This window comes from Anopheles stephensi, chromosome 3, assembly GCF_013141755.1.
Source record: "Anopheles stephensi strain Indian chromosome 3, UCI_ANSTEP_V1.0, whole genome shotgun sequence".
Classification (NCBI taxonomy): domain Eukaryota; kingdom Metazoa; phylum Arthropoda; class Insecta; order Diptera; family Culicidae; genus Anopheles; species Anopheles stephensi.
Genome location: NC_050203.1, coordinates 58,974,518 through 58,998,417, shown reverse-complemented (window position 1 = coordinate 58,998,417; position 23,900 = coordinate 58,974,518). Strand labels below are relative to the sequence as shown.

At 45.5% G+C, this 23,900-nt stretch overlaps 1 protein-coding gene across 5 annotated transcripts in view; it reads left to right on the top strand.

Annotated features, from left to right (window-relative positions):
* The first annotated feature begins 554 nt into the window (after positions 1-554).
* LOC118509010 (zinc finger protein chinmo) overlaps positions 555-23,900 on the top strand; it is a 107,212-nt gene continuing 83,866 nt past the window's right edge. For 3 of the 5 annotated variants that reach the window (XM_036049029.1, XM_036049030.1, XM_036049024.1), the window contains exons 1-2: positions 555-999; positions 1,775-4,562. The gene's annotated coding sequence lies outside the window, so the exon portion shown is untranslated. The remainder of the gene's footprint in view (positions 1,000-1,774; positions 4,563-23,900) is intronic. The other 2 variants (XM_036049027.1, XM_036049026.1) reach the window with 2 other exon arrangements.

The following is a 23,900-nucleotide window of genomic DNA, read 5'->3' as shown; positions in this document are numbered from 1 at the left end:
TTGCATCTCGCACGCAGTCCGCATATAATAGGGGAAGGCTTCGTGAAGTGAGGTTTTTCCCATCTCGTTCACTCCCACACGAGCGCACTCACGGTACGGCTGTATGCGCCCATACTACTACGATGAGTTTGCCCCTTTCGTTGCGTTGCGTTCAGAGTGAGTGGAAAAAGCGAAAAAAGCCTACTCGGTCTATTTTTTTATTCGAGGGGGGGTATATTGCGTACACAACACAGATGCAGGTTTTTTCGGCGATCGAGCGAGATGGCACGTACGGGTGCGTGCCGGCAGCGGGAAGAGGACGGAGCTATTGAGGTTGTACAGGGTAGTGTTGATGGAATATGGGGTGGACGATTTTGATGCACGCGGAGCAAGGGGAGCGTAGCAGCAGCAGCAGCAGCAGCAGCATTCAGCGACGCACTCACACTCACACACACGCGCGCAAAACTTCCTCAATAACCAACACACTGACACCGGGCGTCAGGGTTTCGATTCTAGCACCCGAAAAAACCGGGGGGTTTCGCCGAAAAACGCAGCGCCAGACTTTTCATAATCGTCTCGGTTCGGCTTTTGTTCGGCTAGGCTTTTTGGAGGTGCTCGCGAGCGCGTCGAGCAGTATCGTCATCAAACAACAAACTAACACCGCACCGAAAGACCGCGGAGACGGACCGCGACCGAAAGCGCGAGCGTGCAGCAAACAATTTTTTCCCGGCGATTCAGCGACAGTCCCGGTGGCGGTGGTCGAGACCGTTTTCTGTTTCTAACAGTGACGACGAGCGATTGGAAAAATTCTACAATTCAAAAATTGGGTGTGCGTGTTTTTTTTTTTGTTATTGCTGGAAGAAAAAGAAACACAGTGAAAACCGGTGATAAGCGTGACACAAATTGTGACCATTTCTATGTATACCGAAAACATCAACAACATAACGTAACCCATCAAGTCCCCATCCAAACCCGTCAGGATAATCATACAACTTCGCTGCAATCGGTTTGGATCTTCTGGTAAGCAAAGTCCCAACAGTGGTGTAGTGTAGTGTGGCAAGTGAGCCGCAACTGTACTAAAACGGTTCGAAGTGCGGTGCCCAGCTCGGACAAGTGTTAGTTTATTAGTGACTGTTAAATATTTCACTACTTTTACCGGTTGTGAATTAAGGCTTGGCTGCTGAAATAGTGAAAATTGCGAACTGTACGCTAGAGTGCATCAGTGCGTGTGTTGTGTCGAAAAATGGAGAAAAAAAATTTGTCCGGTTTGAAGAGACAGTTGAAATTTATGTGTTTAAATTGAACTTTATGGACATTACCAGTTTTTTTGAGTGAATGTTTTTGTGAAAAAATTTTTTTTTTATTTATACTAATAACCCTGAACTTTCGTCTACACGGCCTGGTCGCTCTTTTCGAATAAAAAAAGACTGCATTTTGCAAGAAAAAATGAAGAAAAAACGATAAAATTAATGTGCATAAATAAATTTGATTTTTTATAAACTTTACATTAATATACAAGAAGTACAAAAGTGCATTGTTATTGTTTGGTGCAACAAGGAACACTACCAGTGCAGTGCAAACTTTTCACCACGAATAGTGCATCAGTGTACCCATTGTAGCTTTTAGTTAGATTTTTCCACGCTCTCTCTACTTGACCTTTTAAATTAAGCGCGAATGCAGTAGTGCAAATAAATAGACTGCAATTTTCTAATCGATTATTTACCCCGATTTTTCTCTTGCTTTTTCCTCCCTATCGGTGCCTGTGTGCCTGTGTTCGTGTGTGTGTGTGTACAAGAAGCAGATCCAGCGAAAGCGCATCACTTCCGGCATCAGCGACAGATCGAGTGCCAGCTTTTCCCCGGCCGAGCAATCCCTGGGTCGAGCGGGAAAAACAAAAAACAACCGGGCGCGCACCGAGTGCATACTCGGCTGAGTGAAACAATAGAATGTTGTGTGAGATAGTGAGGCAGCAGTGAGAGTGAGAACGGCACGGAAGTGTGAGCAGGAAGGCAACAGCCAGAGAGCCAAACCCTGTATCCTTGCTGGAAAAATTCGAGCGTGAGTGTGAACAGTGGGAAGAAACCGATCCGAAGACCAACTAGACGCTTTTCCCTGTAACCACCAGCACCAGCGGACGGGAAAGATCTCTCCAACACGGAAAAGAGGCTTTCTCTCTTTTGCTCGGATGCAAAACGCCGGTAATTGCATAAGAGCGTGATGCGAAAAAACGTAAACCCGACCCGGTGCAACAACAGAACGGTGCAGTGCGGTGCAAATGCAGCAGTAGTGATTCGGTGTGCGCTGTGAGTGCATTTTGGTGCAAGGATCGCTCCTGCCCACGATTCAGGGCGAAGGCCATCGCGAGGAACGTGACTCATCGTCGAGCGGTTCCTGTTTGGCAGTAGTGCAGTACGTTCCGGTGAAGTTGCAGGCGAATTGAAGAAAACTGGGCAAAGGCACACCACATAGAGAGAGAGAGAGAGAGAGAGAGAGACAGGGCTCGAGCCGCTGCTGGTTCTTGCCGCCGTGGCTTCATCAATCCTGGCGTGTATTAGCGTTGCCCAGATGCGGTGCAGTGATGATGGTGGATTAGTGCATACGCCCGAACGTGGCGGGAAGGACTGCAGTTGCAGTCGGGTACGGGCTCAGTGTTTGTGAGCAAAAGGGAAAAAAAGAAGAAAAAAGTTTACTGCGAGATGTGAGACCGGAAGTTACGGAAGCATCAGTTTGAGTTGACTGCAGCAAAATTCAACACCAACCGGTACTGATTACCCCCCTCTTTCGGCAGACGCGCAGTAGCAACGTTTTTCGGTTAAGTTCGTTTCCGCAACACTCCTACACTCGCGGAGTCGTCATTTCGGTATCCAATTCGGCTGAACGTACCGGTGCAGGCAAAAGGCAAAACGAGTGAAATTCATCGAAAACCTTTCCCGCAAACAAAATTCAAAGAACCGGCAAGAAAAAAACTAAAAATTTTCCAAAATTCAAAAATTAAATCAAAGAAAAAACGACGCCACAAAATCGACGGCGACCATCGGTGAAACAGTTCAGGAGCGCACGGAACGGTGCGGTGTGTGTTTTAGAGTGGAAGGAAAACATCATTGAGCAAAGGCGAGAAAAATCGGCCTGCAAGTGCGAACAACCTAATCCGGCAAGCGTTGTACCACCGTTTGGAAATTGTGTTTAGTTCGAAATTGTCCATTTTTTAAAATCAATCCTCCCGTTCATGCTCGATTTGCGTGTGGGAGTAATTATTTTCAACAAAACCACAGCATCAAATGTTAAGTGAGTTATCGCTGCTCAGTTAACGCAACAAAAAAACAAAACGAATCGCAGCAAAAGAAAGTCACCAAACGGGTAACGCGTAACGCTTGCACTGCGAAATGCATCAGGATCGTAGGAAAAGTGTCGTGACATTGTGCAAAGGACTCACGCTGGCAGCAGGATGCCGGATTCGACTGTTACACTAAGCGGTGTCTGCAGAATTGCTTCCGGTGGGTTGTAACACCCCGCGGGAAATGGGAGACACGTGAGCGTGATATGCTAAGGGCAAATGTGAGTGTGTAAGCGAGTGCGTGCGTGCATTTCGGATCATTCGGATCCACCTCTTTGGCGTGTTTTTGGGCGTAAAATGTAAGATAAAAATTCAAAAGTTTTGTGGAGAAAAGTAAAAATCATTTAAAAAAGAATAAGGAAAAGCTAAAATATCCCCCTCGCTGGTACGAAATCGAAATCATTCTAACATTATCGAGCAATACGAGCAAAAAGAAAGGACAAAGTTAGCGAGTGTGTGTGTGTGAAATCAGGAAAACAAAACGAAGTGAACTTTCGCCCGCAGATTAGGCGGAAAAAAGGAAAACAGGGGGAAACAAAACACCACGGATCGCCCATGTGAAGCGTACGGCAAAAGCGCATATTTTACTCAAAATTAACACTTTCGGCCCACAAAAAAAAGGAACGAAAATTCTTTCTCCATTTTAATCATCAATCTGTGCAAGTGAACGAAATTACAGTCCTTTGAGTTTGAGAAGCGTGTTGTGCGTGTTTCGGGCGATCGGGATCGCGAAGCGCGTTGTAAATTCAAAAGAAGTAAAAAAAAAGAGGAAGCAAACAAAATTTTGCACAACACGCTTAAACACTTGTGCACAGCATTTTTCGGGCCCCCCTCCCTCACGACAAAATTTGCAAAACCCTTTCGGAGCAAAGTTTTCCGTTCGATTACGATTTTACGTTCGGTAAGCAAACGAGTGCGCGCGCGTTTATCTGCCCCCGCAACGTGTGCGTGAGTGATTCATTGCGTGTGAGTGTGTGCAGTAGTACGTGCAGTGTGTGCAGTGAGTGTATGTGTGTGTGTGCGCGCGGATGCGTACGTGTGCACGGCTAGTGAAGCGTGTGCATACTGAGTGAGTCCAGCAGCAATCCATTGATCCTTTGAAAAAGTCTTGTAAGAAGAAGAAAAGCCACATCGTACGCTAGCCACAAACAGGCTAGTCGAGAGGGAGAGAGAGTAAAAAAAAAACCCGGAAGCATCCAGCAAAGCATCAGGCACACACAAACGATCGCTACATCATCGGACGATAAAGGTAAGCTTCTAGGATGCCGTATCCTTTCCTGATTCCTTTTAAAATCTCAATCAAAAAGCATTGCAAACGTAAGAATGTCTTAACAGCGTAGAACCGAGTAAACAATTTGCCGTCTATGGTCCCGCGAAATGTTTATGCGTTGCAGTGGGGGGGTTCAGCACCCACCCCGAATCTAACGGACCTACCATGCAGGTGGGAACGAGCGGGCGGTAGAAGAGGCCGGTGGTAGTTTGTTAGGCGGTAGTTATGCAATTTTCGTTGGTACACTTTTTTGTGTGGCCTCTCGACTGACCGAAGAAAGCCGTGCTGCAGCTGCTGTTGTGAGTCGAACGAAAACACAACATCGAACAGGCAGCAGTAGTAAAGGGAAAAGCAATTCATAAACAACGCAGCGTACGAACAACAACGAAAGAAAGAAAGAAATAGACAGAAGCAGGAAAGAAAAGGAAAGAGAATGAGCAACAAAAAAAACACAAACAAAGCAATAAAACACGAAAATACACAACAAAAAAAAAGCAATGAAATCACTTAAACAAATCGAAGAAGAATAGTGGCGAGCATTGAAATGAATTTTAAATTATGCACAAAACAAACAGCACAGCAGAAGCGTAGCGCACCAGTCGTTTGGTGCTGTTGTTGTGGTGGGTGAAGCTAAATCACCGGTAACGGGGACTTTAAAGCCGTTTGTTTTTGTGTTTTTGCTTTCATGTTTCATTTTCGCCACAGAAGTGGTGCTAATTTCTAAGCCGCTTTTTAGTGTTTTACTAAGAAGAGATGCTTTTTTTCTGTTTATCCAATGTTTTTATTGATTTATACATCTTTTTAACCGGTTTTAAGGTTTTTTACATCTTTTCATATTCGAAAGACTTGTTTGTTTTTGTTTCTATCTTGTTTTTCATTTGATTTCTTTCCCCGGAAAATTGCATTGGCAACCAAATTGGACCTCTTCCTAATTGTTTCTGAGGACTTCCTAAAGTTTGACCAGATTTTATAGAAAGAAAAACTCTTTTTAGCATAATAATTCACGTTTAAAAAATTGTATTCAAAGAGAAAAAAATCATTGCAGACAAGCCAAGCAACAAATGCACCCGTGTGAGTGAGAGCTTATCAACAATCGATTTTTTGCTTGCTTCCCGGGGACTCAGGCGCCAAAGCGCAGCAAACGTGGCCTTCGCCTACGGGTAAACACGCATTGCTAAGCTGATTTCCGGTTTTCTTTTCTTGCAAGAGGAGCAGTTCTTTCTCGCTGTTTTTATGTTCTCGCTCTCCTTCTCACTGCGTGACCGCTTTTCTTTCCGCGAACGCATTGAGGGTCCTGCCACTTCCGCGAGCTCGTATGCGTGAGTTTGCTGTTCGGCATAAGCCTATTTCTTGGGCAGCTCTTTTTCTTTTACTCTAGCTCACTTACATCACGCTTACTTTATTTCCGCGTCGTAAGACATTTGCATATGAATTGATCTAATTTTTGGGCTTCTGTGGTGTTCCACAGGGTTCTTTCGGGCGGCGAGATAGGGTTAGTTTTTGGTAGTTTTGTTTGCACAAAGTGTTAGTGCGTGAAGTTTTCTTGGTGGAAGAAAATGGGGAGTAAACTTTGAGCTGCAGTTTTCCTGCTACGAGTGAAACAAAATATCTTTCCCTGTTTGATACAAACCTTTTGATTCAGAGCGTTACAAGAAGCGTTACATATTATGTTACACGTTACAAACTAATTATTATAACGATTTATTCTAATATTCACGATATCACGATATCCTTGGCCACTGCTTTCCCGCACTGGTCAGTGAACTTTTGTTCCTTTCCATTATTGCTGCTCCGATCGCTAGGACGCTGTCTCTCTAGGGAGATTACCCGTGCACACAAACAAACCCAAACAAAAAAAACGTATAATAAACGTTCAGCATGACAACCCTTGTGATCTTTCACCATATTAAGTTGGCTCTATCCCTTCGGTTGCATTCCACACCCGGCAGAAAGGTGAAAGAGGAACCAGGCTTCGGAAAAGCGAACGAAGGGAAACTTTCACTCTCACCCGCCACAGCAGGGTGCACGTGCGGCCGCGTCCATTATCCTGCAGCGCTGCTAGCAGGTCCCAGCCTGTGCCGCACTGCTGCACTCGGTTCTGTTTGTGTGTGCAGTCCTCCTGCACGGGTGTGTTTGTGTGCAGTGTCGAAAAAAAAGCACCACCTTACAATGGGCAAAACAAGAACCCCTTTTCGGTTTCGGTTTGAAATTGGTTCCGGTTCGCTGGTATATCGCTTGCTGCCAATCGTTAAATCAGAACCGTGCATGGCGTGCGGCGCATTGGGACTGCGAACTGCAATTTTACCATTTTCTCCCTACGCACCATAATCTTGGTGCAGCATCGCGGTGCGAAAGGCCTACCATTAAAGGGTGAGAGTGAGAAAGGGATGGCAAACAGGACAGGGCCAATCACCCCTGATGCAGCGCTGATTGTCCTGTGCATCCGATAGGGGGCTAGCTGTGTTGGTCTAGCCCAGGGTGGAAACTGCATAATGCATAGCACGTGTATTGGTTGGCCTGGGTTGCGAGAGCACTAGGGTGTGCTAACTTCCTAGACGCGGGCGATCCTTACACGCCACGGACAAGTGTCACTGCTGCAGAGGGCAATGAACGGACCGGGCAACCCTTGGTGGGTTTTATTACTGCTGCAAAAGGGAGCGCGTTTTTCCTCGCTTGATTGTGTATGTGTGTGAGGATGGGAAGCGTGTAGGATGAAGGTGTAGGAAGGATGTTTGGTCGCCGAAATACTGAGCAGTTTGTGGGAAAGGCGATGTTTAGGAGAGTTGGATAGAAAAGAATTCCATCAACACTAATTATTTGTAAATTAATCAAGCTAATTTTAGTTTTGATAGAATTTAAGTAGCTAAAGACAAGTTTAAAAATAGTTTAGAAAATAATTAAAAATGGCTTATTTTGGTGACAACTATAATGCAATGGTAGAGAGCCGACTTAAAACCAGTAACTACCAACAACAGTATCAGGTGCACCGACAATTAGCACACGCCAGGAAGTAAACATGCAGTGTTGCAATAGACGTTTTGGACTCTTTTCGAAAAACTTATCGACAAAAAAAGGTCTCCCTATTGACCGTGCCTGGCTCGTGGATGCGATATTCTACGTTGTTTGCTTACGCACCTGGCTTACGATGGGACAGCAATAATGGGTTTTGTGCATGCGTTTGCATCCGTTCGCTTTAAACTTTGATACTGTGTCATCGTTATGGTGGCATAATAGTGTTGCTGGGCTCTGAAGAAAACAACTCAGACGTAAATAAAGCAAGGTGCTGGGGCAGTAAATATAGACCAAATGTATTGTAATAGGATGACTTCGTGACGATGTTGCTGTTTACATCGCTAGGGTTTTCAGTGTTTTCTCTCGAGGATTGTTTTATGAAAAAATATAAGAAAAATGCAATTAATTTACTTTACCTGCACTTTGCAGTAGTTTTAGAAATAAAATATTATTGATTTTTTATTTGGACCAAATCTATGCGCAATTCTACAACGTCATTTCCACTCTCAGCTCGAGACAGATCTCTCGCAGGATGACAGCTTAAAAAAGGGGTAACATACAAAAGCCTATACATCACTTGCACGGTACACGGGTTCAAGGACGAATAGTGTAGAAGAAAAAAACCCTCCACTAGCTGTCTCCTGGGTCCAGATGGTGCACAGCCAAAAATTTAATTGAAAAATGGCTAACTTTTTCTCTTGCTTGCTTCCTAAATACCGGTGCAGGAAAACACGTGTTTCGGTACGAAACGCTTCTTGGCACACAAAAGATTTGTACAAGGATATCCAACAAGAGAAGGTCTTAAAACAGCTACCAAGCGTCACCGGTATTAGTCATCGTCTGTACCGCGCGTGTAAGGAACGGGAGAAGTTATTTCTAGGAGCTGTAAAGGGGTTTTTTTTCTATGCGTTCAGAAATCAGGACCCCCGAGGGTAAGTTTTTTTTATCGCCGTTGGTATAGAAATGCGACAGCCCGATATTTACTTCCCCAAGACAGCGCCTTAAGGGGTACCCCGAGCGCGGTGATCCGGTATGTTCTTAGTCTTGTGGTGTAAGACGTATAGAGCAATTCTCGTAACAACACACTGTGTCGTATGAGTGTGCCTCCATGAATGAAAACGCGAAAGAAACAGAGAGAGAGTGAGAGCGAGATAGCGAACCGTGGCCTTGATGCAGTTCGTAATCAATCGGAACGATTGAAGCATAAGAGCCGGACGGGAAGAAAGGAGCGTGCACGAGGAACATAATTCAGCATAACAATAGAATTTATTAGACGAATTTATACCCGTGCATGGGTCCCGTGGGCCTTCCCATGGCATTATCATGTGTGTGTGTGTGTGTGCGTGTGTGTCAATATTTGTTTGCAGTATGGCGCACATTTGTTGAAATTGAACGGTAAAAAAAATGCGAAACTCAACCAAGGAACATGGTTGAGCATCGCTTCTACGTTTCCTGTTACGGAACGATGCATCCGATTGCATACATTTAGGCGCAATCAGGAGCAACCGTTGCGAATCGTACTTGCTTGCCATTTCTTGCCGTGTGCTGCGATGGGGACGCATGGTAATGGACGACGACGCATGACAGTGTGTGTTAGTGAGTGCAACCGATAAGACGTCAAAGTGTGTAGCCCCCCCCCCCCCCCATTTCGATTACAATACTGACCCACTGACGTTATCGGGTTCGCGAATTTGCTTCCTTCATTTCCGCTCGTTGGCGTATAGGTGTGAACTGAGGGTGTTTTTTTTTCGATTTTCGATTCCAAATGCTTCCAGTGCTTCTTGCAAAACACATGCTGCGAAATTTAACGGTTGTTATTGACGGTTTCCGGATTTAATTTCTATGCTGCAATGATTGCGAAATTTGTCAACAAATCTGCACATCATATTTAAATTAGCTTTATTCCAAATATTGTCATTGATCTATCTTATCAATCGGTTTTAATCACACTGGTGTGTAGGTAGCAGCTCCCATACGCAACCTCTCACTATCTTCAATGGCCAACTGACACAATGTACTTTACTACTACGCCCGTTATTACACCGGGCGTACGATTGCCAAACTGCTAAATAATGATTCAGTGTGCCGGGTGAGCAAAACAACAACAGAATGCCACACAACACACACACACACATGCACATAGTTGCGTGCCTTAAAATGCACAGATGTGGTAGAAAAATGAATTACAATCTAAAAGCGCAAATAATCATACACCTCACCATTGAATAGCACAGGCCGCGCTTTATCGCGAATTTTTCGTGCGGTGGTTTAATGGGATGCGGAACGGAAATGCCGGTGCCGGGATCGGGAGCGAGAAGAGAGCGAAAAAAAATGGTCCAAAGTAGTAAATAAAATGTGCGAACCGAAATGGAACACGGGTTTGTTTTTTGGCAATCGTCATCATCGTGGCGAGACCATGATCCATGTGGGAAGCAATCTAGAGTCGGCCACTCCACACAGGCACAGATACAAACACCATCGTAAGGACATTAAAATCGGCTCTCACCCAGCGATTCGTGAGCATAAGACACCGCACAAGTGAGCGATAAAGGTGAGACGATGATGTCGTATTTTCGTGCGCACGGCCGTACACATATCTGGTCCTTTTCTTACGCGCGGACTGTGTCGCTCGTGAGAAAAACATAATCTCACCGACAGTATTAACCCTGTGATGCATTTCTCACTTGAGCGTAGTACGGAGCTAGCAGCTACAGGGTGTGTGTGTGTGTGTAAAGACAGCATTTTATTTTCCTCGTTTTACTCTCGAGAGGAAGAAAGCTGTCGAGAAAACGCAACAACACGAGGCACGGATGGGGGTTGAAGAGGGGCCACATACGCGGAAAAGGGGGGGGGGCTTTCCCTGAGGGTGGATGGGGAGCCGGAGAATTGGGGGTGAAAATATGACCTTGAAAGATACGATTTTGCAACAAACGAAATCGCAGTACGCAATACGGGCGCGTAACGGTGCGATGCGTCGTGCGAGCCAAACAAAAAAAGGGGTTTGTTGGTAGAGATTTCTTTTTCGCAGAAATTTGCCTTCACTCCGGTTTGAGGGTGGATATGGTGGGGTGCTTTTCTTTCAGCATTGTTGCGTTTTTGTACAGGATTAAGAGAATGAGTTTTGGGAGATGTGTTTTTTTTCGTGTGGAGAGATTTATTCAAGCCCGAGTGAGGGTGAGTGGATCTGTTGAAGCAATTGTGTCTGTGTGTCTTTGTACTATAAGAAGTACGTAATTGACATTTCCTGTTTTATTTTGAAGCCTTTTTTTGGGGAAGAGCTTTCCATCAATGAAAACGAGTAGTACGATAAGAGCCTCGATGATGCTTTTTGAATGAGACTGAGCCTATCAGGAAGCATAAATATTTATGTCACCTCCAATTATAAAGCTAAACACTCAATCTTTCCTTGTGACAAAACAGATGAGCAGAAGAGCATGTCGCGACTCTTGAGGCCTTCAACCACCAATGCATTTATGCAAATGTTATGGTTTACCGGCCCAGCGTCTGCAGTGATTTAAATTTCAATCAAATTATCGATCACCAAATCATCGAAAATGACCCAAAACAAACCCCACAATCGCGCACGTGACGCAGTTTCATTTGGCGATTGAAAACATCCACACACCACCGTCCCTACCCTGCGCCGGATTGCCATCAAACGTGATCGCAAGGGAGGTGAATTTCTGCAACCTTCGGCGTAATTTACGATTTTGCCGATTCCAACCACCAAACAGCGCATCGTGAAGATGCGCTGGTGGTCGTGCTTTTTTCGGTGGGGGGCTATTATTGCGGTTGCCTGTGTGTGCCACGCTTTAAAGACCTTCAACATACAACAACACAAAGCTTCGACTGCACACCGGTGCCAAATTGCATCGGTGCAAGGTGTGCGCTTGTGTGCGTTTACGAGCGCACGGGTTCAATAATTCAATTCAGCGTTGATATTTGATACGTTTCACAGAGCGACAGGGGGGGGGGGGGGGGGGGGAAGGGTAGCGGCAGGGAGAGGAGGTGGAGGAAAGCCGGGGAAGAGGTCTTTAAAGTAGGACGGATGGAGCCCCCGAATCGAATAGCATACGCGCGCGCGCGTGTGTGTGTATATGGATCGATAAACAAACATTATGCAATCGTGTGCATTCTGGCGATCCGATCGAAGCTGGGACCGCCCAAATTTTGATGATGTGGTGTTTTCGGCGATGTTTTGTAGCATGGAATTGGAATAAAAGTAAGAGTGGCTTTGAGTTTGTAAAAAAAACGGAAGAATAGGGCAAATGAACCGGAAGCAGGAACAGATTTTGTTTTTGTTTCAGTCAGAAATATATCAGAAAATCAATCAGATTATTGTAGGATTTATCATTCTGGAGTATCAAAAACTTTTTTCTGCTTAGAATGGGAACATTTCTTGAGTTTTTCGGGGCAGTTTTATAATAATGTGAAGGTAATCCAAAATTGTCCGGTGGACTTCACACGGGAAGACCGGGGTTCAAATCCCATCCCGACCACCAATCCGTACGTAGGGCTGACTACTTTACTGCGGGTAAAATTAGGTCACAGAAAAGCAAGAAACGGCAGACCGAGACCTCTCGAGGTTGTAGTGCCAAGGAAAAAGAATAAGATTATAGGAACAATGATGATAATTCTTTCATAAACAGTTTAAACATTATGGGCTGCTGTTACTCAATAATGGCAATAAACACGTGAAAATACAGTACAATTTCCATTTAAAATATGACCATGCTGCAACCGTCAGTAAGATAAGAAGTAAATGGTGCACCTGGACTGCTGGCGCCTCTGGCTGCAATTGTAAATCAGTTAATCGAAAGGAAGTTAGATAATTTAACAATCAGCAGCTTGATAACCGCCAACCAAAATTCAATGCAACGCAACTCACATATTACTCACCAACGGCAAGCCTAAGAATATTTCTAATCTTGATTTGCGTAGCTATGTATTAGTAAATATTTAAAAGCAAAACTCTTTTCGTCAACATATTGCGACTCCGCTTCTACTCATATGCATCATATCATCGATCGACAAGTGATAAGCGATGCTGAGTAGCGAAAATATTTGCCCACATTTTGTGCGCTGATAAAGAAAACAAAAACCTTTCCCAACACGGTAGCTTCTAAAATTCCTGCAATTTTCACCCCTTCCCTTGTGGCTTCACACCATTGCACACCGATCGAGTTATGATTGTTTTGTTTTGATACCCCAAGTTGCATGCGCCGTACAGTTCGCAGCCCATCGCGTGGTGTTTCTATCTTGTTTTTCGATGCCATCATTCCGTGGCTCGACGCTTTTTGTCGATGACACGCATGAACGTTTGTATGGGGGAGTAGGATGTGCGTGTATGGGTGTGTGGGGTTTTTTTTCTGCAAGCCAAGAACCAACAGTGAAAACCAAACGAACAACACTAATAATAATAATGTTGCGAGCTGGTTCAGTCATCCGAACGCACGGGATGGATACATATGCTTCTAGCTCATTTAATGCAGCTTGTGACCGGGGGTTGGCCGGGAGTTCGCTTCATCCGGAATCGTTGTGGTGCGTTTGTTGTTTGGTCGAATCGATCCAGTGTAGCGAGATAGACCTGAGAGCTCTCGGGGGGGTTTTGATGGTGTTGGTGTAGTTCAGCACATTTTTTGTTTGTTGTATATTGATGGAGTTGGGGAGTTTAGAAGTTTCAGAAGCGCCGTTCGGAAATAGCATAGAATGTTTTGCAACCGTGGCTCAGGGGTAGTCGGGACGCGGGACAGGGGCTTCCCCGAGGTGGAGGCATATTGCGTAAACAAAACAACAGAACGCTCAGCTTGGTTACCCTTCCGGGAACTGCAAGCCGGCGTGATTTTTTTTTTTTGGGGTTCGCCATTGGATGGAGCAGCAGATATGAGCCCCGTTTTGTTCGGTTTTTGTGTGGTTTGTGTGCTGTTTTGTTGCGCGATATCAAACCAAATCGTGGGGTGGTTTTGCACTGTCTGGCGTACAGTTCGTGCGAGGTTGGTTGGCTAGTGTTTTCCTTGTACCATCGGGAAAGTGCGAGCCCTGTCCATGGTTTCTACCCTACGACATATCGACCCACGGGGTGAAACAATCTAATGCGCGGGTAGGGAATTATTGGTAACGACAACAAACAACAACCGCGCGAACAACCGATCGGATTACGAACGGCGAAGGTCCAACCGGAGTGAAAAGGGTGGGAAAATCGAAAATAATTTTCGATACCCCGTCACACAAACGGTGGTGCTCGGAGGCGCACTGGTACCGTTGCGGTTGCGTTAGGACGCTTTCCGTAAGGATTCAAGGGAGGCGCGGCGTTTGGCGATGGGTTTTCGCGGGTGGTAGGGATTATTATATTGCAATCAAGATACGCGGAATTGATTCATTACCTTATTTGTTTGCCTGAGCTATTGGGTTGGGTTAGGATGTGGATGAGAGATTTGCTTTCGCGGTTTTTTGGTTTGTTTTTCATTTGAGCTTAAAGCTTCAGTTAATTGGACAGTCTAGCAAGGGGAAATTGAACGAACATGACTTTAATCCGAATAACCAATAATATGAATTTAACTTCTCTAAAATATCAAAATTTACAATTAAATAAATATTTATTGTACAATGGACTTGTGCAGGGTTCGTCGCTTAACTCTCATTATATTTTTTTCATTTCTGCTTTTTAAGTTGTCTTTAATTATTATTTTTTTATTTCTATTTTGTGTTTTGTTTATTTTCTTCTTTCTCTCTGACATTTTACTCCTATTTATTGCTTTCATTTTATATTTCATAAAAATCAGTATACCCTGCTTTCTCTCTCGCTCACGTCTAGCTGCAGCTAACCAGCGTGAACTTAATATGACAATATTTTGTCATCTTGTCACCATGGCCAGATGCATCGCTGCATAAAGATGAAAACGATTCAATGCACCTGTGTATGTGTGAGTGTGTGTGATTGTGTGTCCATTTCTTGGTGTGTCGCTTACAACCCGTCCGAAAGCCAAGATGCGACCGGAATGAATTATGTGCAAGGTAATGGGATGATAATTGATGGTGATTAGGTGGAAGATAATGCGTCGAAGGGCGCCTAAAGATTAGTTTTCACTTCCTGTGCCAGTGGTGAAAATTTCTGGAAGGGAGGGGGGGAGGCTGGGGGAGAATTTTCAACCGAGGGCCACCACATCAGCTCCCAAAGGAAAAAATAACCGAAGGGCTTAAGACAAAAATTTAATTTGTACTCTTTTCTCCCGGCGTAACCCCGTTGTCGGGGGAGGTTTACTAGGGGTGTGTGTGTGTGTCACCGCGAAGAGAAGAGGAAGAAGAAAGTATCTCCGTTAGGTCGTTAGATGGGTTTTGTCTGTTGAACGTTTCTGGTGTCTGGTGCTGTTGGGCACTTACGGCGGGCGGAAAATGCACATTCATCACCGCGGGTTGCTGGCTAGCAGGATGGGGATGCAGTCTAGATCTAGATCTTACGGTTTGGAGGTGTATGCATGTGTGGCTGGCCTTTGCTGGAATGCCCCGTAGACACGAAGGATGTCATTAGGTGCTATTAGTTAGCCACGGTTGCAATGGTACAAATTAGTAAAGCTCTTTTGTAGGAGGGCGCTTTTATCTTGGAAACTTCTGCTTCCATGCTGAAGTAATGTAAAAGGTGTTGAATAAAAATTTTCGTAAGAGAGTTTAACACTATGCTTTGTTGTTTTGGATTGTATTATTAAATAGCATTCAGCTATCGGAGCAAAAAAACAGACAAAATTAATGATCTTACCAACGCACATCGAACAACTGAAAGGGAGGAATTCCACCAGCAACAAAAAATCTCCAAATCCCACCGATTGTACCCACAATTAATCACGGTCTTTTGCGTAGCAAATCGATGCATCGTTCCCCACCAACAAAAAACGCTGGATCGCTCGTGCGTTCGGTGTTAGAATACGAACTTTAAATGTTAACCCCCTGCATGACGGATGCTGAGCTACAATGGCGCAACACTTTCATGTGCGTTGAATGCGCCGCATTACTGGAGCTCAAGCGCGCTCCATCCGAAGCGATGATCTTCATCGGCACCGATGTGCATCATGCAGGGAGCAAAGTATGCGTTTTTAAGTTCAATTCCATTTTTGGAGCTTAGGGAAGCAGAAAGGCTAGGCAACAGCAGAAGGGGGAAAAACCTCACCAAAATAAAAGCTCAAGAGCCGCCAGCCTGTTTTCTTCTCCTATGCCAGGTCATCCAGTGCGATGATGATATGCATACGAACCTACAAAACCCAATTCATGCAACCATTAAAATATGCTTTTACCTTCACCTCGACCCATCACCGTACGTACCGTTGGACCTTCTTGCACCGGCTTGTTTCCACCCTGCAGGCTGCAGTGCCCTTTCTTTCCCACGTGGATCAACCGCCACTGGCTTTTACTGCGAGGCTGCGGGCCAAGATTGGCTGGCTGAGGGAGGGCCTTCGATGGCAATTACTTTCTTGCGAGGGATCCCATCTATTACTTGCTGTGCGGTGTGATCGAACGCAACCGAAATTATAAAATGTCCGTGCGAGACAGAGAGAAAGAGATGGAGATTGATTTCAAATCTCAAAAATGCACCTCTGCAACTTCACATCCATTTCACCAGTAGACCAAACTGGTACTGAGCTTATGTATTAAGCTGCACCGAACGGTGGCTGGTGGAGGGAGATCGATCTCTTCGATCATCGATCGGGCTATGCATGTGTGCGTCTGCCTGGCTTTAGTTGTGGAAGAGAAACGTACCGAAAGGGATAGGGCGGCAACAAACAAGCGTGTTGCAGTGGGTAATGATCAGCATCAATCAAAATGCAGCAATAGAAGCGCCCAGCCGAAAGAAACCTTCAAAAAGCATCGGGCAAACTACAACAGCTAGCAACAACAACAAAAAAACGATACTCCCTCTAACAACCCTGCAAGTGAGGAGTGTGTATGTGCATTGTGTAATCGAAGCAGTTGGTACTGTCCCTTTCCCACCTTCAACTGAAGCTTTTTTAAAGTCTTCTTAAGAAAAAAAAAATGCCAGCCCGTGCTGATGCCTGCATATGGATAAGACTTTATAAGAAAAAGGAGTAATACTTTCTGTCCCGCTCTTGCCCGATAGCTCGACAACAAAATTGGGTGCAACGGTATTGCGGAATGGCTGAATGCTAGTTGTTTGCTTGCTGGTAATGTAGGGCTTGCGGACTAACTAGACTGCCTTACTTATGATACGCATATTTACCGTGGATGAATAGGCAGTGGATGAATTATGCGATTCATCATTAGCAGGATCGATCGAAAAATGCGCTTGTTTTTTTTTGGGATAAAAATGAAAGGTTTTCTGGGGGAGAAAATTTGGAGCATCGCATCGGAGCACAATAGGGGGAGTATATTGACTAGCGTTTTTAGAGCCCAAATTGCGTGCATATTATAATGAACAAAGATCGAGCAATATTAAGACTCATTTCATGTTTATATGGAACGATTTGAGATCTCTGGAGAAACTGGACTCTGCTGCAGTTTCACGGCACCGTTCCAGTTCAAGAGGAACCTTGATAGAGATTTTTGGACAGAAACATGTCTAAAGATGCCTTGAAATAAATATTTAAGTCCAGAAATAGTTGAACTTCAACTTCAACTTCAAACATGACAAGAAGCTTCTACTTGAAGTTAAGACTGCTTCCGGCGAGAAACCCTTAAACTTTTGGCTCAAATCTTATTATGACTCAATTTTCAATCTGTCTCTTGAAGTTATCTCGTTAATCTCGTGAAGTTATTCTGTACCCCTTCTGTAAATATTGAGAGTTGCTGAATATTATTATAAATTCTCGATTTGGTCTAGTCTTAAATCTCTTCTACCTCCAACAATATATTGCTTGTAGTAACAATTATTAACAACGGCGAGTACACGTACATGAGCACCAACCACCCGTGTCACGAAGCGGAACATCTGTATTATATGGCATAAAACTGTTCAAAAATAGACTTGTTTATATTTTATGTATGTTTTTATGTCACTTTACCGTTCACTTTATTAATTTTATTACTCTCTTTCCTCTCTTCCAGGTAGGTGCATATCCGATCGTGTTCGTAAATGGTTGTCTGCAATGCAACACATTAGTTGGTAAATATACAACTTCTAAAACTAAAGGGAAATCGAGCATACATTTAATGAATCTTATTAGGTACGAGCGACCTAACCGACTCTACCCCCCCAAAAAAAGAGCAGTGTCTCGACATATTCAAATGCAAGTTGGCTGTCCCTCCGTGTGTGCGCAATGCATGTAACACGCCCCGGGTCCAAATCTCTTGAACCCCGAAATACCGTTTTCCCACCTGAAGTGCCCGTGGTGAAGTCGTTCGTAGGCTTCCCAAAAGGCCATCATTCAGCCCAACCGCAACCGCAACCCGTCTTGCTGCGCCTGGCGCTGGCACATACACACGCTCACGACAGTTTGATGCGTTTCGTTATGCTCCGTGCACCGGGAGGGGTCTCTCGAGGGTCGTGTCCATCATGGTGCAACAGCTACGCACGCATGCACGTACGCACGGCGTTCGTCGCCCGTGCGTCTTTGTCTCCCTGGCCGACTTGGCCGGACACATAATTTGGCGGTTTCCACCTTCACGATGCCACCTTCAGCCCATTTCCCCCTCCTCTACCAAGCCGCTCTAATCCGCTTGCGAACCTCCGCGCGAGACACTCCGCACTAAGGTTAGTCATGGGACCTTTTGCCTTGCCTTAGACTCCTCGTCCACCTTCCTCAAAGTATGCAAGTCTCACCATCCAGCTAGTCGGTTTCGGCATTTCTTTTATTCAACCCATCTCCCTCCGTTCTTCACCCTCTCCATCCTCGGCGAGGGACGTTTTTTATCGTTTGTTTTGTTCCAAACAAACTCCACAAAAGCGAACACCCGTTTTTTTTTCTTCGGTTGCCTCGCTCACACACATGGTGGAGGTGGTGATGGTGGGTTTTGTTTTGGTTTTGTACTTTGTTGGGCCCGGGCGCCACGGGAAGATGCGCTTCACGCGTGCATCGGTTGTCGCACGGCCGGGCATCCACCGTGCTAAGGGTGGACGCATACCCGACCCTAACGCTGTTTGTCATTTTGTTGGATTGCTGACCCTTTCTGTGGAATGGTATGTTGCAGGAAATCGCGCCATTTTTTTCTCTTCAATTTCTTGTTAGTACTTTCTCCTCCATTGCTTTATCTTGGGCAATCTTCCCCCGGTAAATTGGGGTTTGGGGCGAGTGAAAATTTATGTAAAACGCCTGCATTTGCAATTGTTTGAAGGGCCGAGCTGTGATGGACGGTGGTGAGTTTATGCACTCGCTTCTTTAACACCCGCTGGAACGTTTGAGTAGGGTTAATCTTTTAGAGAAAACGTTTTACAGGGAAGTTACGGAAGCGTTACGGAAGAAAACGGGAAGCAGACATCACCGATTAGAAAGATAAGCAAGTCTTAATGCAATACTTTAAAACAGAACAAAGGTCTTTATATGTTTAATTTCTTGAGGATTCTTTTTGAGTACTTTTTAGATATTAATCTTCTTTTGATCAGGTTATTTTGGAGAAATGGGACACCTTGGTGATCGACTTCATAATGACATTAGTTCCTAACACAAAGAAACTTGTTTAAAATTTTATTAGGATCACGGAAGGCTAACTATCCAGGGGCCAGTTCTGAAAGGCCAAGATCTTTCAAGGTTTTAAAGCTTAAAAAAATCTCTTGCAGTCGATTGACAACTTCGTTTATATCCGTAGTCATCAATTCTAGAATCTTATTATATCTAACTTGGTGACCATTTCTTCATGTTTTTATCTGTAAATACAGCAAATACATTCAATACAAATGACAGTGTTATAACACACACACAAACTCCAAACCACCCCCGTTGAGGTCTTCTCTGATCTCTTCCCTGGCCTGCGTCGATCAGTCGAGTGGACGCTTGAGCACGATTAATGATGAGTGAGAATGGCACCACAATGGATCGCCGCTGCCGCCGTGCGCCCGGTAAAGTGTCGGAAAGCTCACAAAGATAGGTTTGATTATAAAGCAACAAAAGGGACTATCACTGCGCGCAGCCCTCGATAGAACGCAACAGCGCGTGCAGCTGTAGGAAAATGCGCGGCATGGCCAGAGCGAAAGACACACACACACACCGGGTCACTCGCGCATAATTGTGCACTCAACAAAATTCCTGTAATTTTGGGCCACTTCAAACCGGGCAGCATCGCAGCATGTGATGCAGTCCAGCTGAGTGAGCTGAGGGCCGTGGTCGGGTGTTGTCCCGGTTTGAGGGAAACCGGGAAACCTCGAACCGAAGAGAAACCGTAGATCTGGTGGAAGCGATAGCTGGAAGGTAGTTATTTTGGACAAGGGAAAAAGGGCACATATCTTGTCCAGCGTTTCTAACACACTTCTCCGTACCTTGCTTCTAGCTTGCCTAGATCTTGTGCTAGACTTTGTTTAACTATTTCTGGAGAAGCGCCAACAACAAAAAAAACAGAAGAAATGCATCGATGCGTTTAAAACAGATTCATGTCCATGCAAGCTCTTTAAGGTCTATGCATAACTTTGAAACGAAAATGAGAAAAAACGAAATACAATGAACCATTTTCATCGCCCTATGATGGCACGCATATGAAAAAAGGGTTTTGACGTTTAATAGGACGGCCGAAAAAACCCTCCTCATCTCTGCACCTGTAAGATCTGCATTGAAATGCAAAGCGAAAAAAGGGGTATGTTTTGGGGTCGGCTTTTCACTCGTTACAATTCACCTACCTTGAAACACACCGCGAGGGAAGACCATCTTCTTGTTCCGCTGGTATGAGTTATGACTTCTTGCCGGGAAGAGTCATGCTGAAGTTTCGATGGTTGGTGGCATTTTTGGAATATTTTTCATGCCAAACGCTCACGCTGTCCGGGGTCGTGCCTGTGGTGCATCTTAATGCGCTGACGTTTCAATTACTGTGTCGACTGCGTTTGTTGGATGTTTTGGGCCCGATCGTCAGATAAGTTTGTCAAACGCTTGCGGTGCGGTTGAGCGTTGGCTATTAGCGGAAGATTTACAGTTGAGTTTTGAGGGTTATAAGATGGAAGGTTTCCATTTTTGGTGGGCGTCTGTCCTTAGCTACACGATCTAGACAGTTGATAAAATGGTTCAGTATTCGAAACATCGGTTGTGAGGACCACCTGATGAGGTGATTTTGGATCATTTCGATTTACGACACCCTAATAGACCTCTCAACGAGTACTCTCGACGGTCATAAAGATGCTCTACAAAACGGAAACAAATCGTTCACCCTTGCACCGTTCGCCTTCCTTTGGCAGTGCATCTCGCGCAATGCACCCGACTGCATCGATGAAAGCTTCGTCGTGACGGGGGAGCGAAGAAAAGCCCGGAAAAGCTGTACACTGCCATCAATCAAATCGTACCTCGAAACGTGGTGAAACTATACATCTATAAAACATCTCAACAACTTGCTTGCTGCTGGTTGAAGCGCGGGAGTTCTCCGGTGCTCCCGATTGTGTTTGCAGGTTGTAATTATTTATTGCTTATTTATGAGTGAAACGGTAGTTCGATGTTGGCTGTTAGCACCGGGTGTAGTCTAGACCTTAGCTTGCGTGCTGTTGTGCTCTCTTTCACCATTCATCTTAACCATTGACAAAAAGGCTTCAAACAAACGGTCGAATCTGATAGCAATTTATGGTAAAAGGGGCCAGCACGGTGCACCAAGAGAGCTCGTCTATCGTTATGTTGGGTGATGTTGCACAACACGAGCCATATAATGAAGGCTCCCCGCAAGACGGAGACGGAAGGATAGAGCGAGACCGGGCAAGACATCACCAATAGAATGAGAACGAATCGGGGGAAAAGAATGACGGACGAAATAATGACGGCACGTAAAGTAGAGCGGCGGCTGGACGGGAAAATGGTTAAATTTTCGTATGCGTGTTTACGGGGAACCTGGTGAGTGCTCCGCCGCTCGTAACGCCTCCCTCCCGGGTGGAATAGGAAAAAAAAAAGAGGCGAAACATTAAGAACACAGGGCAATGAGCATAATAATGCATACGCACCGGGATGCCTAGAATTAAGATGCACGAATATCGTTCCACACCGGTGTAGTTCTTTTGTGCCAGAAACTACCACAAACTATCCGTTGGGGGAAAACATTGGAAAACTAGGACGAGCAACGAGGTGCGGAGTTGGAGGGCCGGGGGAAGATGCAACCACGGATGTTGTCTGTACGCTGCTACGGATGGAAGTGGCCATAAAACTGATTAGAGTAGACAAATGCGTAATCATTATTTTTACTCCGCGAGGCTCTCGTGTATTGCGCTTTCTCATGGTGAATGCTTTCATGGGTCGCTACTGAGTCCCCCGGGTGCATACACCTCGACCGGTGATCAACCTCGATCGGTCGAGCACTGGCAAGGAGAAGGAGCCTTCCTTTTCCCGTACTGATTAAATCGTAATAAAAGGAACTCACCCAGGGTATGCTCCGGGTAAGTTCTTCGGTGAGCAATTCAAATCATGATTTCAAATGACCGGAGGTGTTTTTTTTTGTTGTTGTTATCTCGGTTCTTCTTCTTGCGCCGCTTGTGTCATAGCAGCCACCCCATTAGCGTGTTTGGTGGAACATAAAACTAAAAGACGCACCGGGGATCGAACCATCCGGCGAATGACAATCTTTCGAGGAACGACGATAAACGCCACCGAACGAACGAACATTTCTCACCGGAGGAAGATTACTTTGGTTCAATTATTTTCATCAATGTGTCTACGGTCCTGCCGTTTCGGGTGCCGGCATCGTTGGACTCGGCGGCTACAGGATGAAGGGCCTCACAAAGTGCATTTGTGCTAGCTCATCCTAATCAACCCGGGGCTGGAAAATGCTTCGAAACGCGCCGGAGTTCGCTGCAGAGCTTTAATGCACCGAACGCTCGTTCGCTTTGATCGATTCGTTACAAACGCGGAACCGGCGGTGGAGAAATGGGACGGAAAATTACCACCCCAAGGTCCGAAAGAATCGAGGCCATTCCGACCGTACGTCGAGTGCAAGCCTTGGCAGTGATGCTTGCTTGATGAGAGGCTGCTCGGTACCTTGGGTGGAGATTTGTTTCGGGTTGGCGTTGCTGTGACCCTGCGACTGCTTGCGAGCAGCTTCGAAAGTGGACAAATGTGCATTGAACCTCGCACACACAGGAAGTGGCGGTGGAATGATGGTCGGGCGACGATTACTTCCCGTGTACCAGTTCGGTGGTGTGTCGTCGTCGAAATCATCATTATCAAGCGTGGTCGATCTTGGGCTGGATGGATCGTAAAACTCGAACCGCCACACGGAAACACTTTTCTCACACGGGGTCGCGTTGCATGCTGTGGTTCGCTCAAAGTATGTCGCAGCGAAGAGAAAGAATGGTTTTTTGGCCGACAATTAGTGACCGTAAGGGTCGAACCTGCGGGACGACACAAAGCGATTGCACTATCGTCGATGGACATTGTAATGTACGATAACGTGCGCTTTCACCGAATAGGAAAGACATTCGTCCGAAAGCTTGAAGTTGAGGAGCTATATACTTTAGCCGCATTTTGGGCGTTAATCTTCGCACATGTGGAATTAATTTTTCCGCTCATCTTACACCGAAAACGAGAACCTGCCCTGATGGGTATCCTCACCCAGAAGGCGATTATCTAATCCGTTTAGAACCGCCAATTGCAGAGCATTGCGTCCCGAGGGAGATTTTTTTCTCTCGAAGACGAGCGAGCGAGAGACCAGATGATCGACTTTTTTCTATCCATTCCATCCCCAGCAAAATGTGTGTCCTGCACGCACGTTCGCATCCTCCAGGAACTCCAATCCCCGCTTCCCCTCTGGAGATAGCTCATTTCAGGTGTTCGGTGGTGCGCTGTGTACCACCCACGTGCGTGCGTTCGTTGCGTGCTTGAAGCTCGTTGCTCGACACCATGGGCAGGAAGAACATTTTCCAGGAAGCAAGTCAACCTGAACCGACTGTGGCACGGGATGGCGAACCATACGGTACGGTATCGCATCATTTCCCGATTAACGAATATGGGGAGAAAAGCAACGCATCTGTGAAGAGAACTTGTGGCGAAGGCATACGCACCTTCTGCGTGCGTTTGGTCCCGGTGTGCGTATATACATATACGCGAAGATTGCATTATTATCCATAATTTCCATCTAAATTTTCTCTAATTCTTTCTGCCTCATTTGCTCAATTTCAACCCAATTTCCGTGATTATGATGGGGCTCGGGTGGCTAGCACCCCAACAGCATCCCTCGCTCTGTGGCACCATC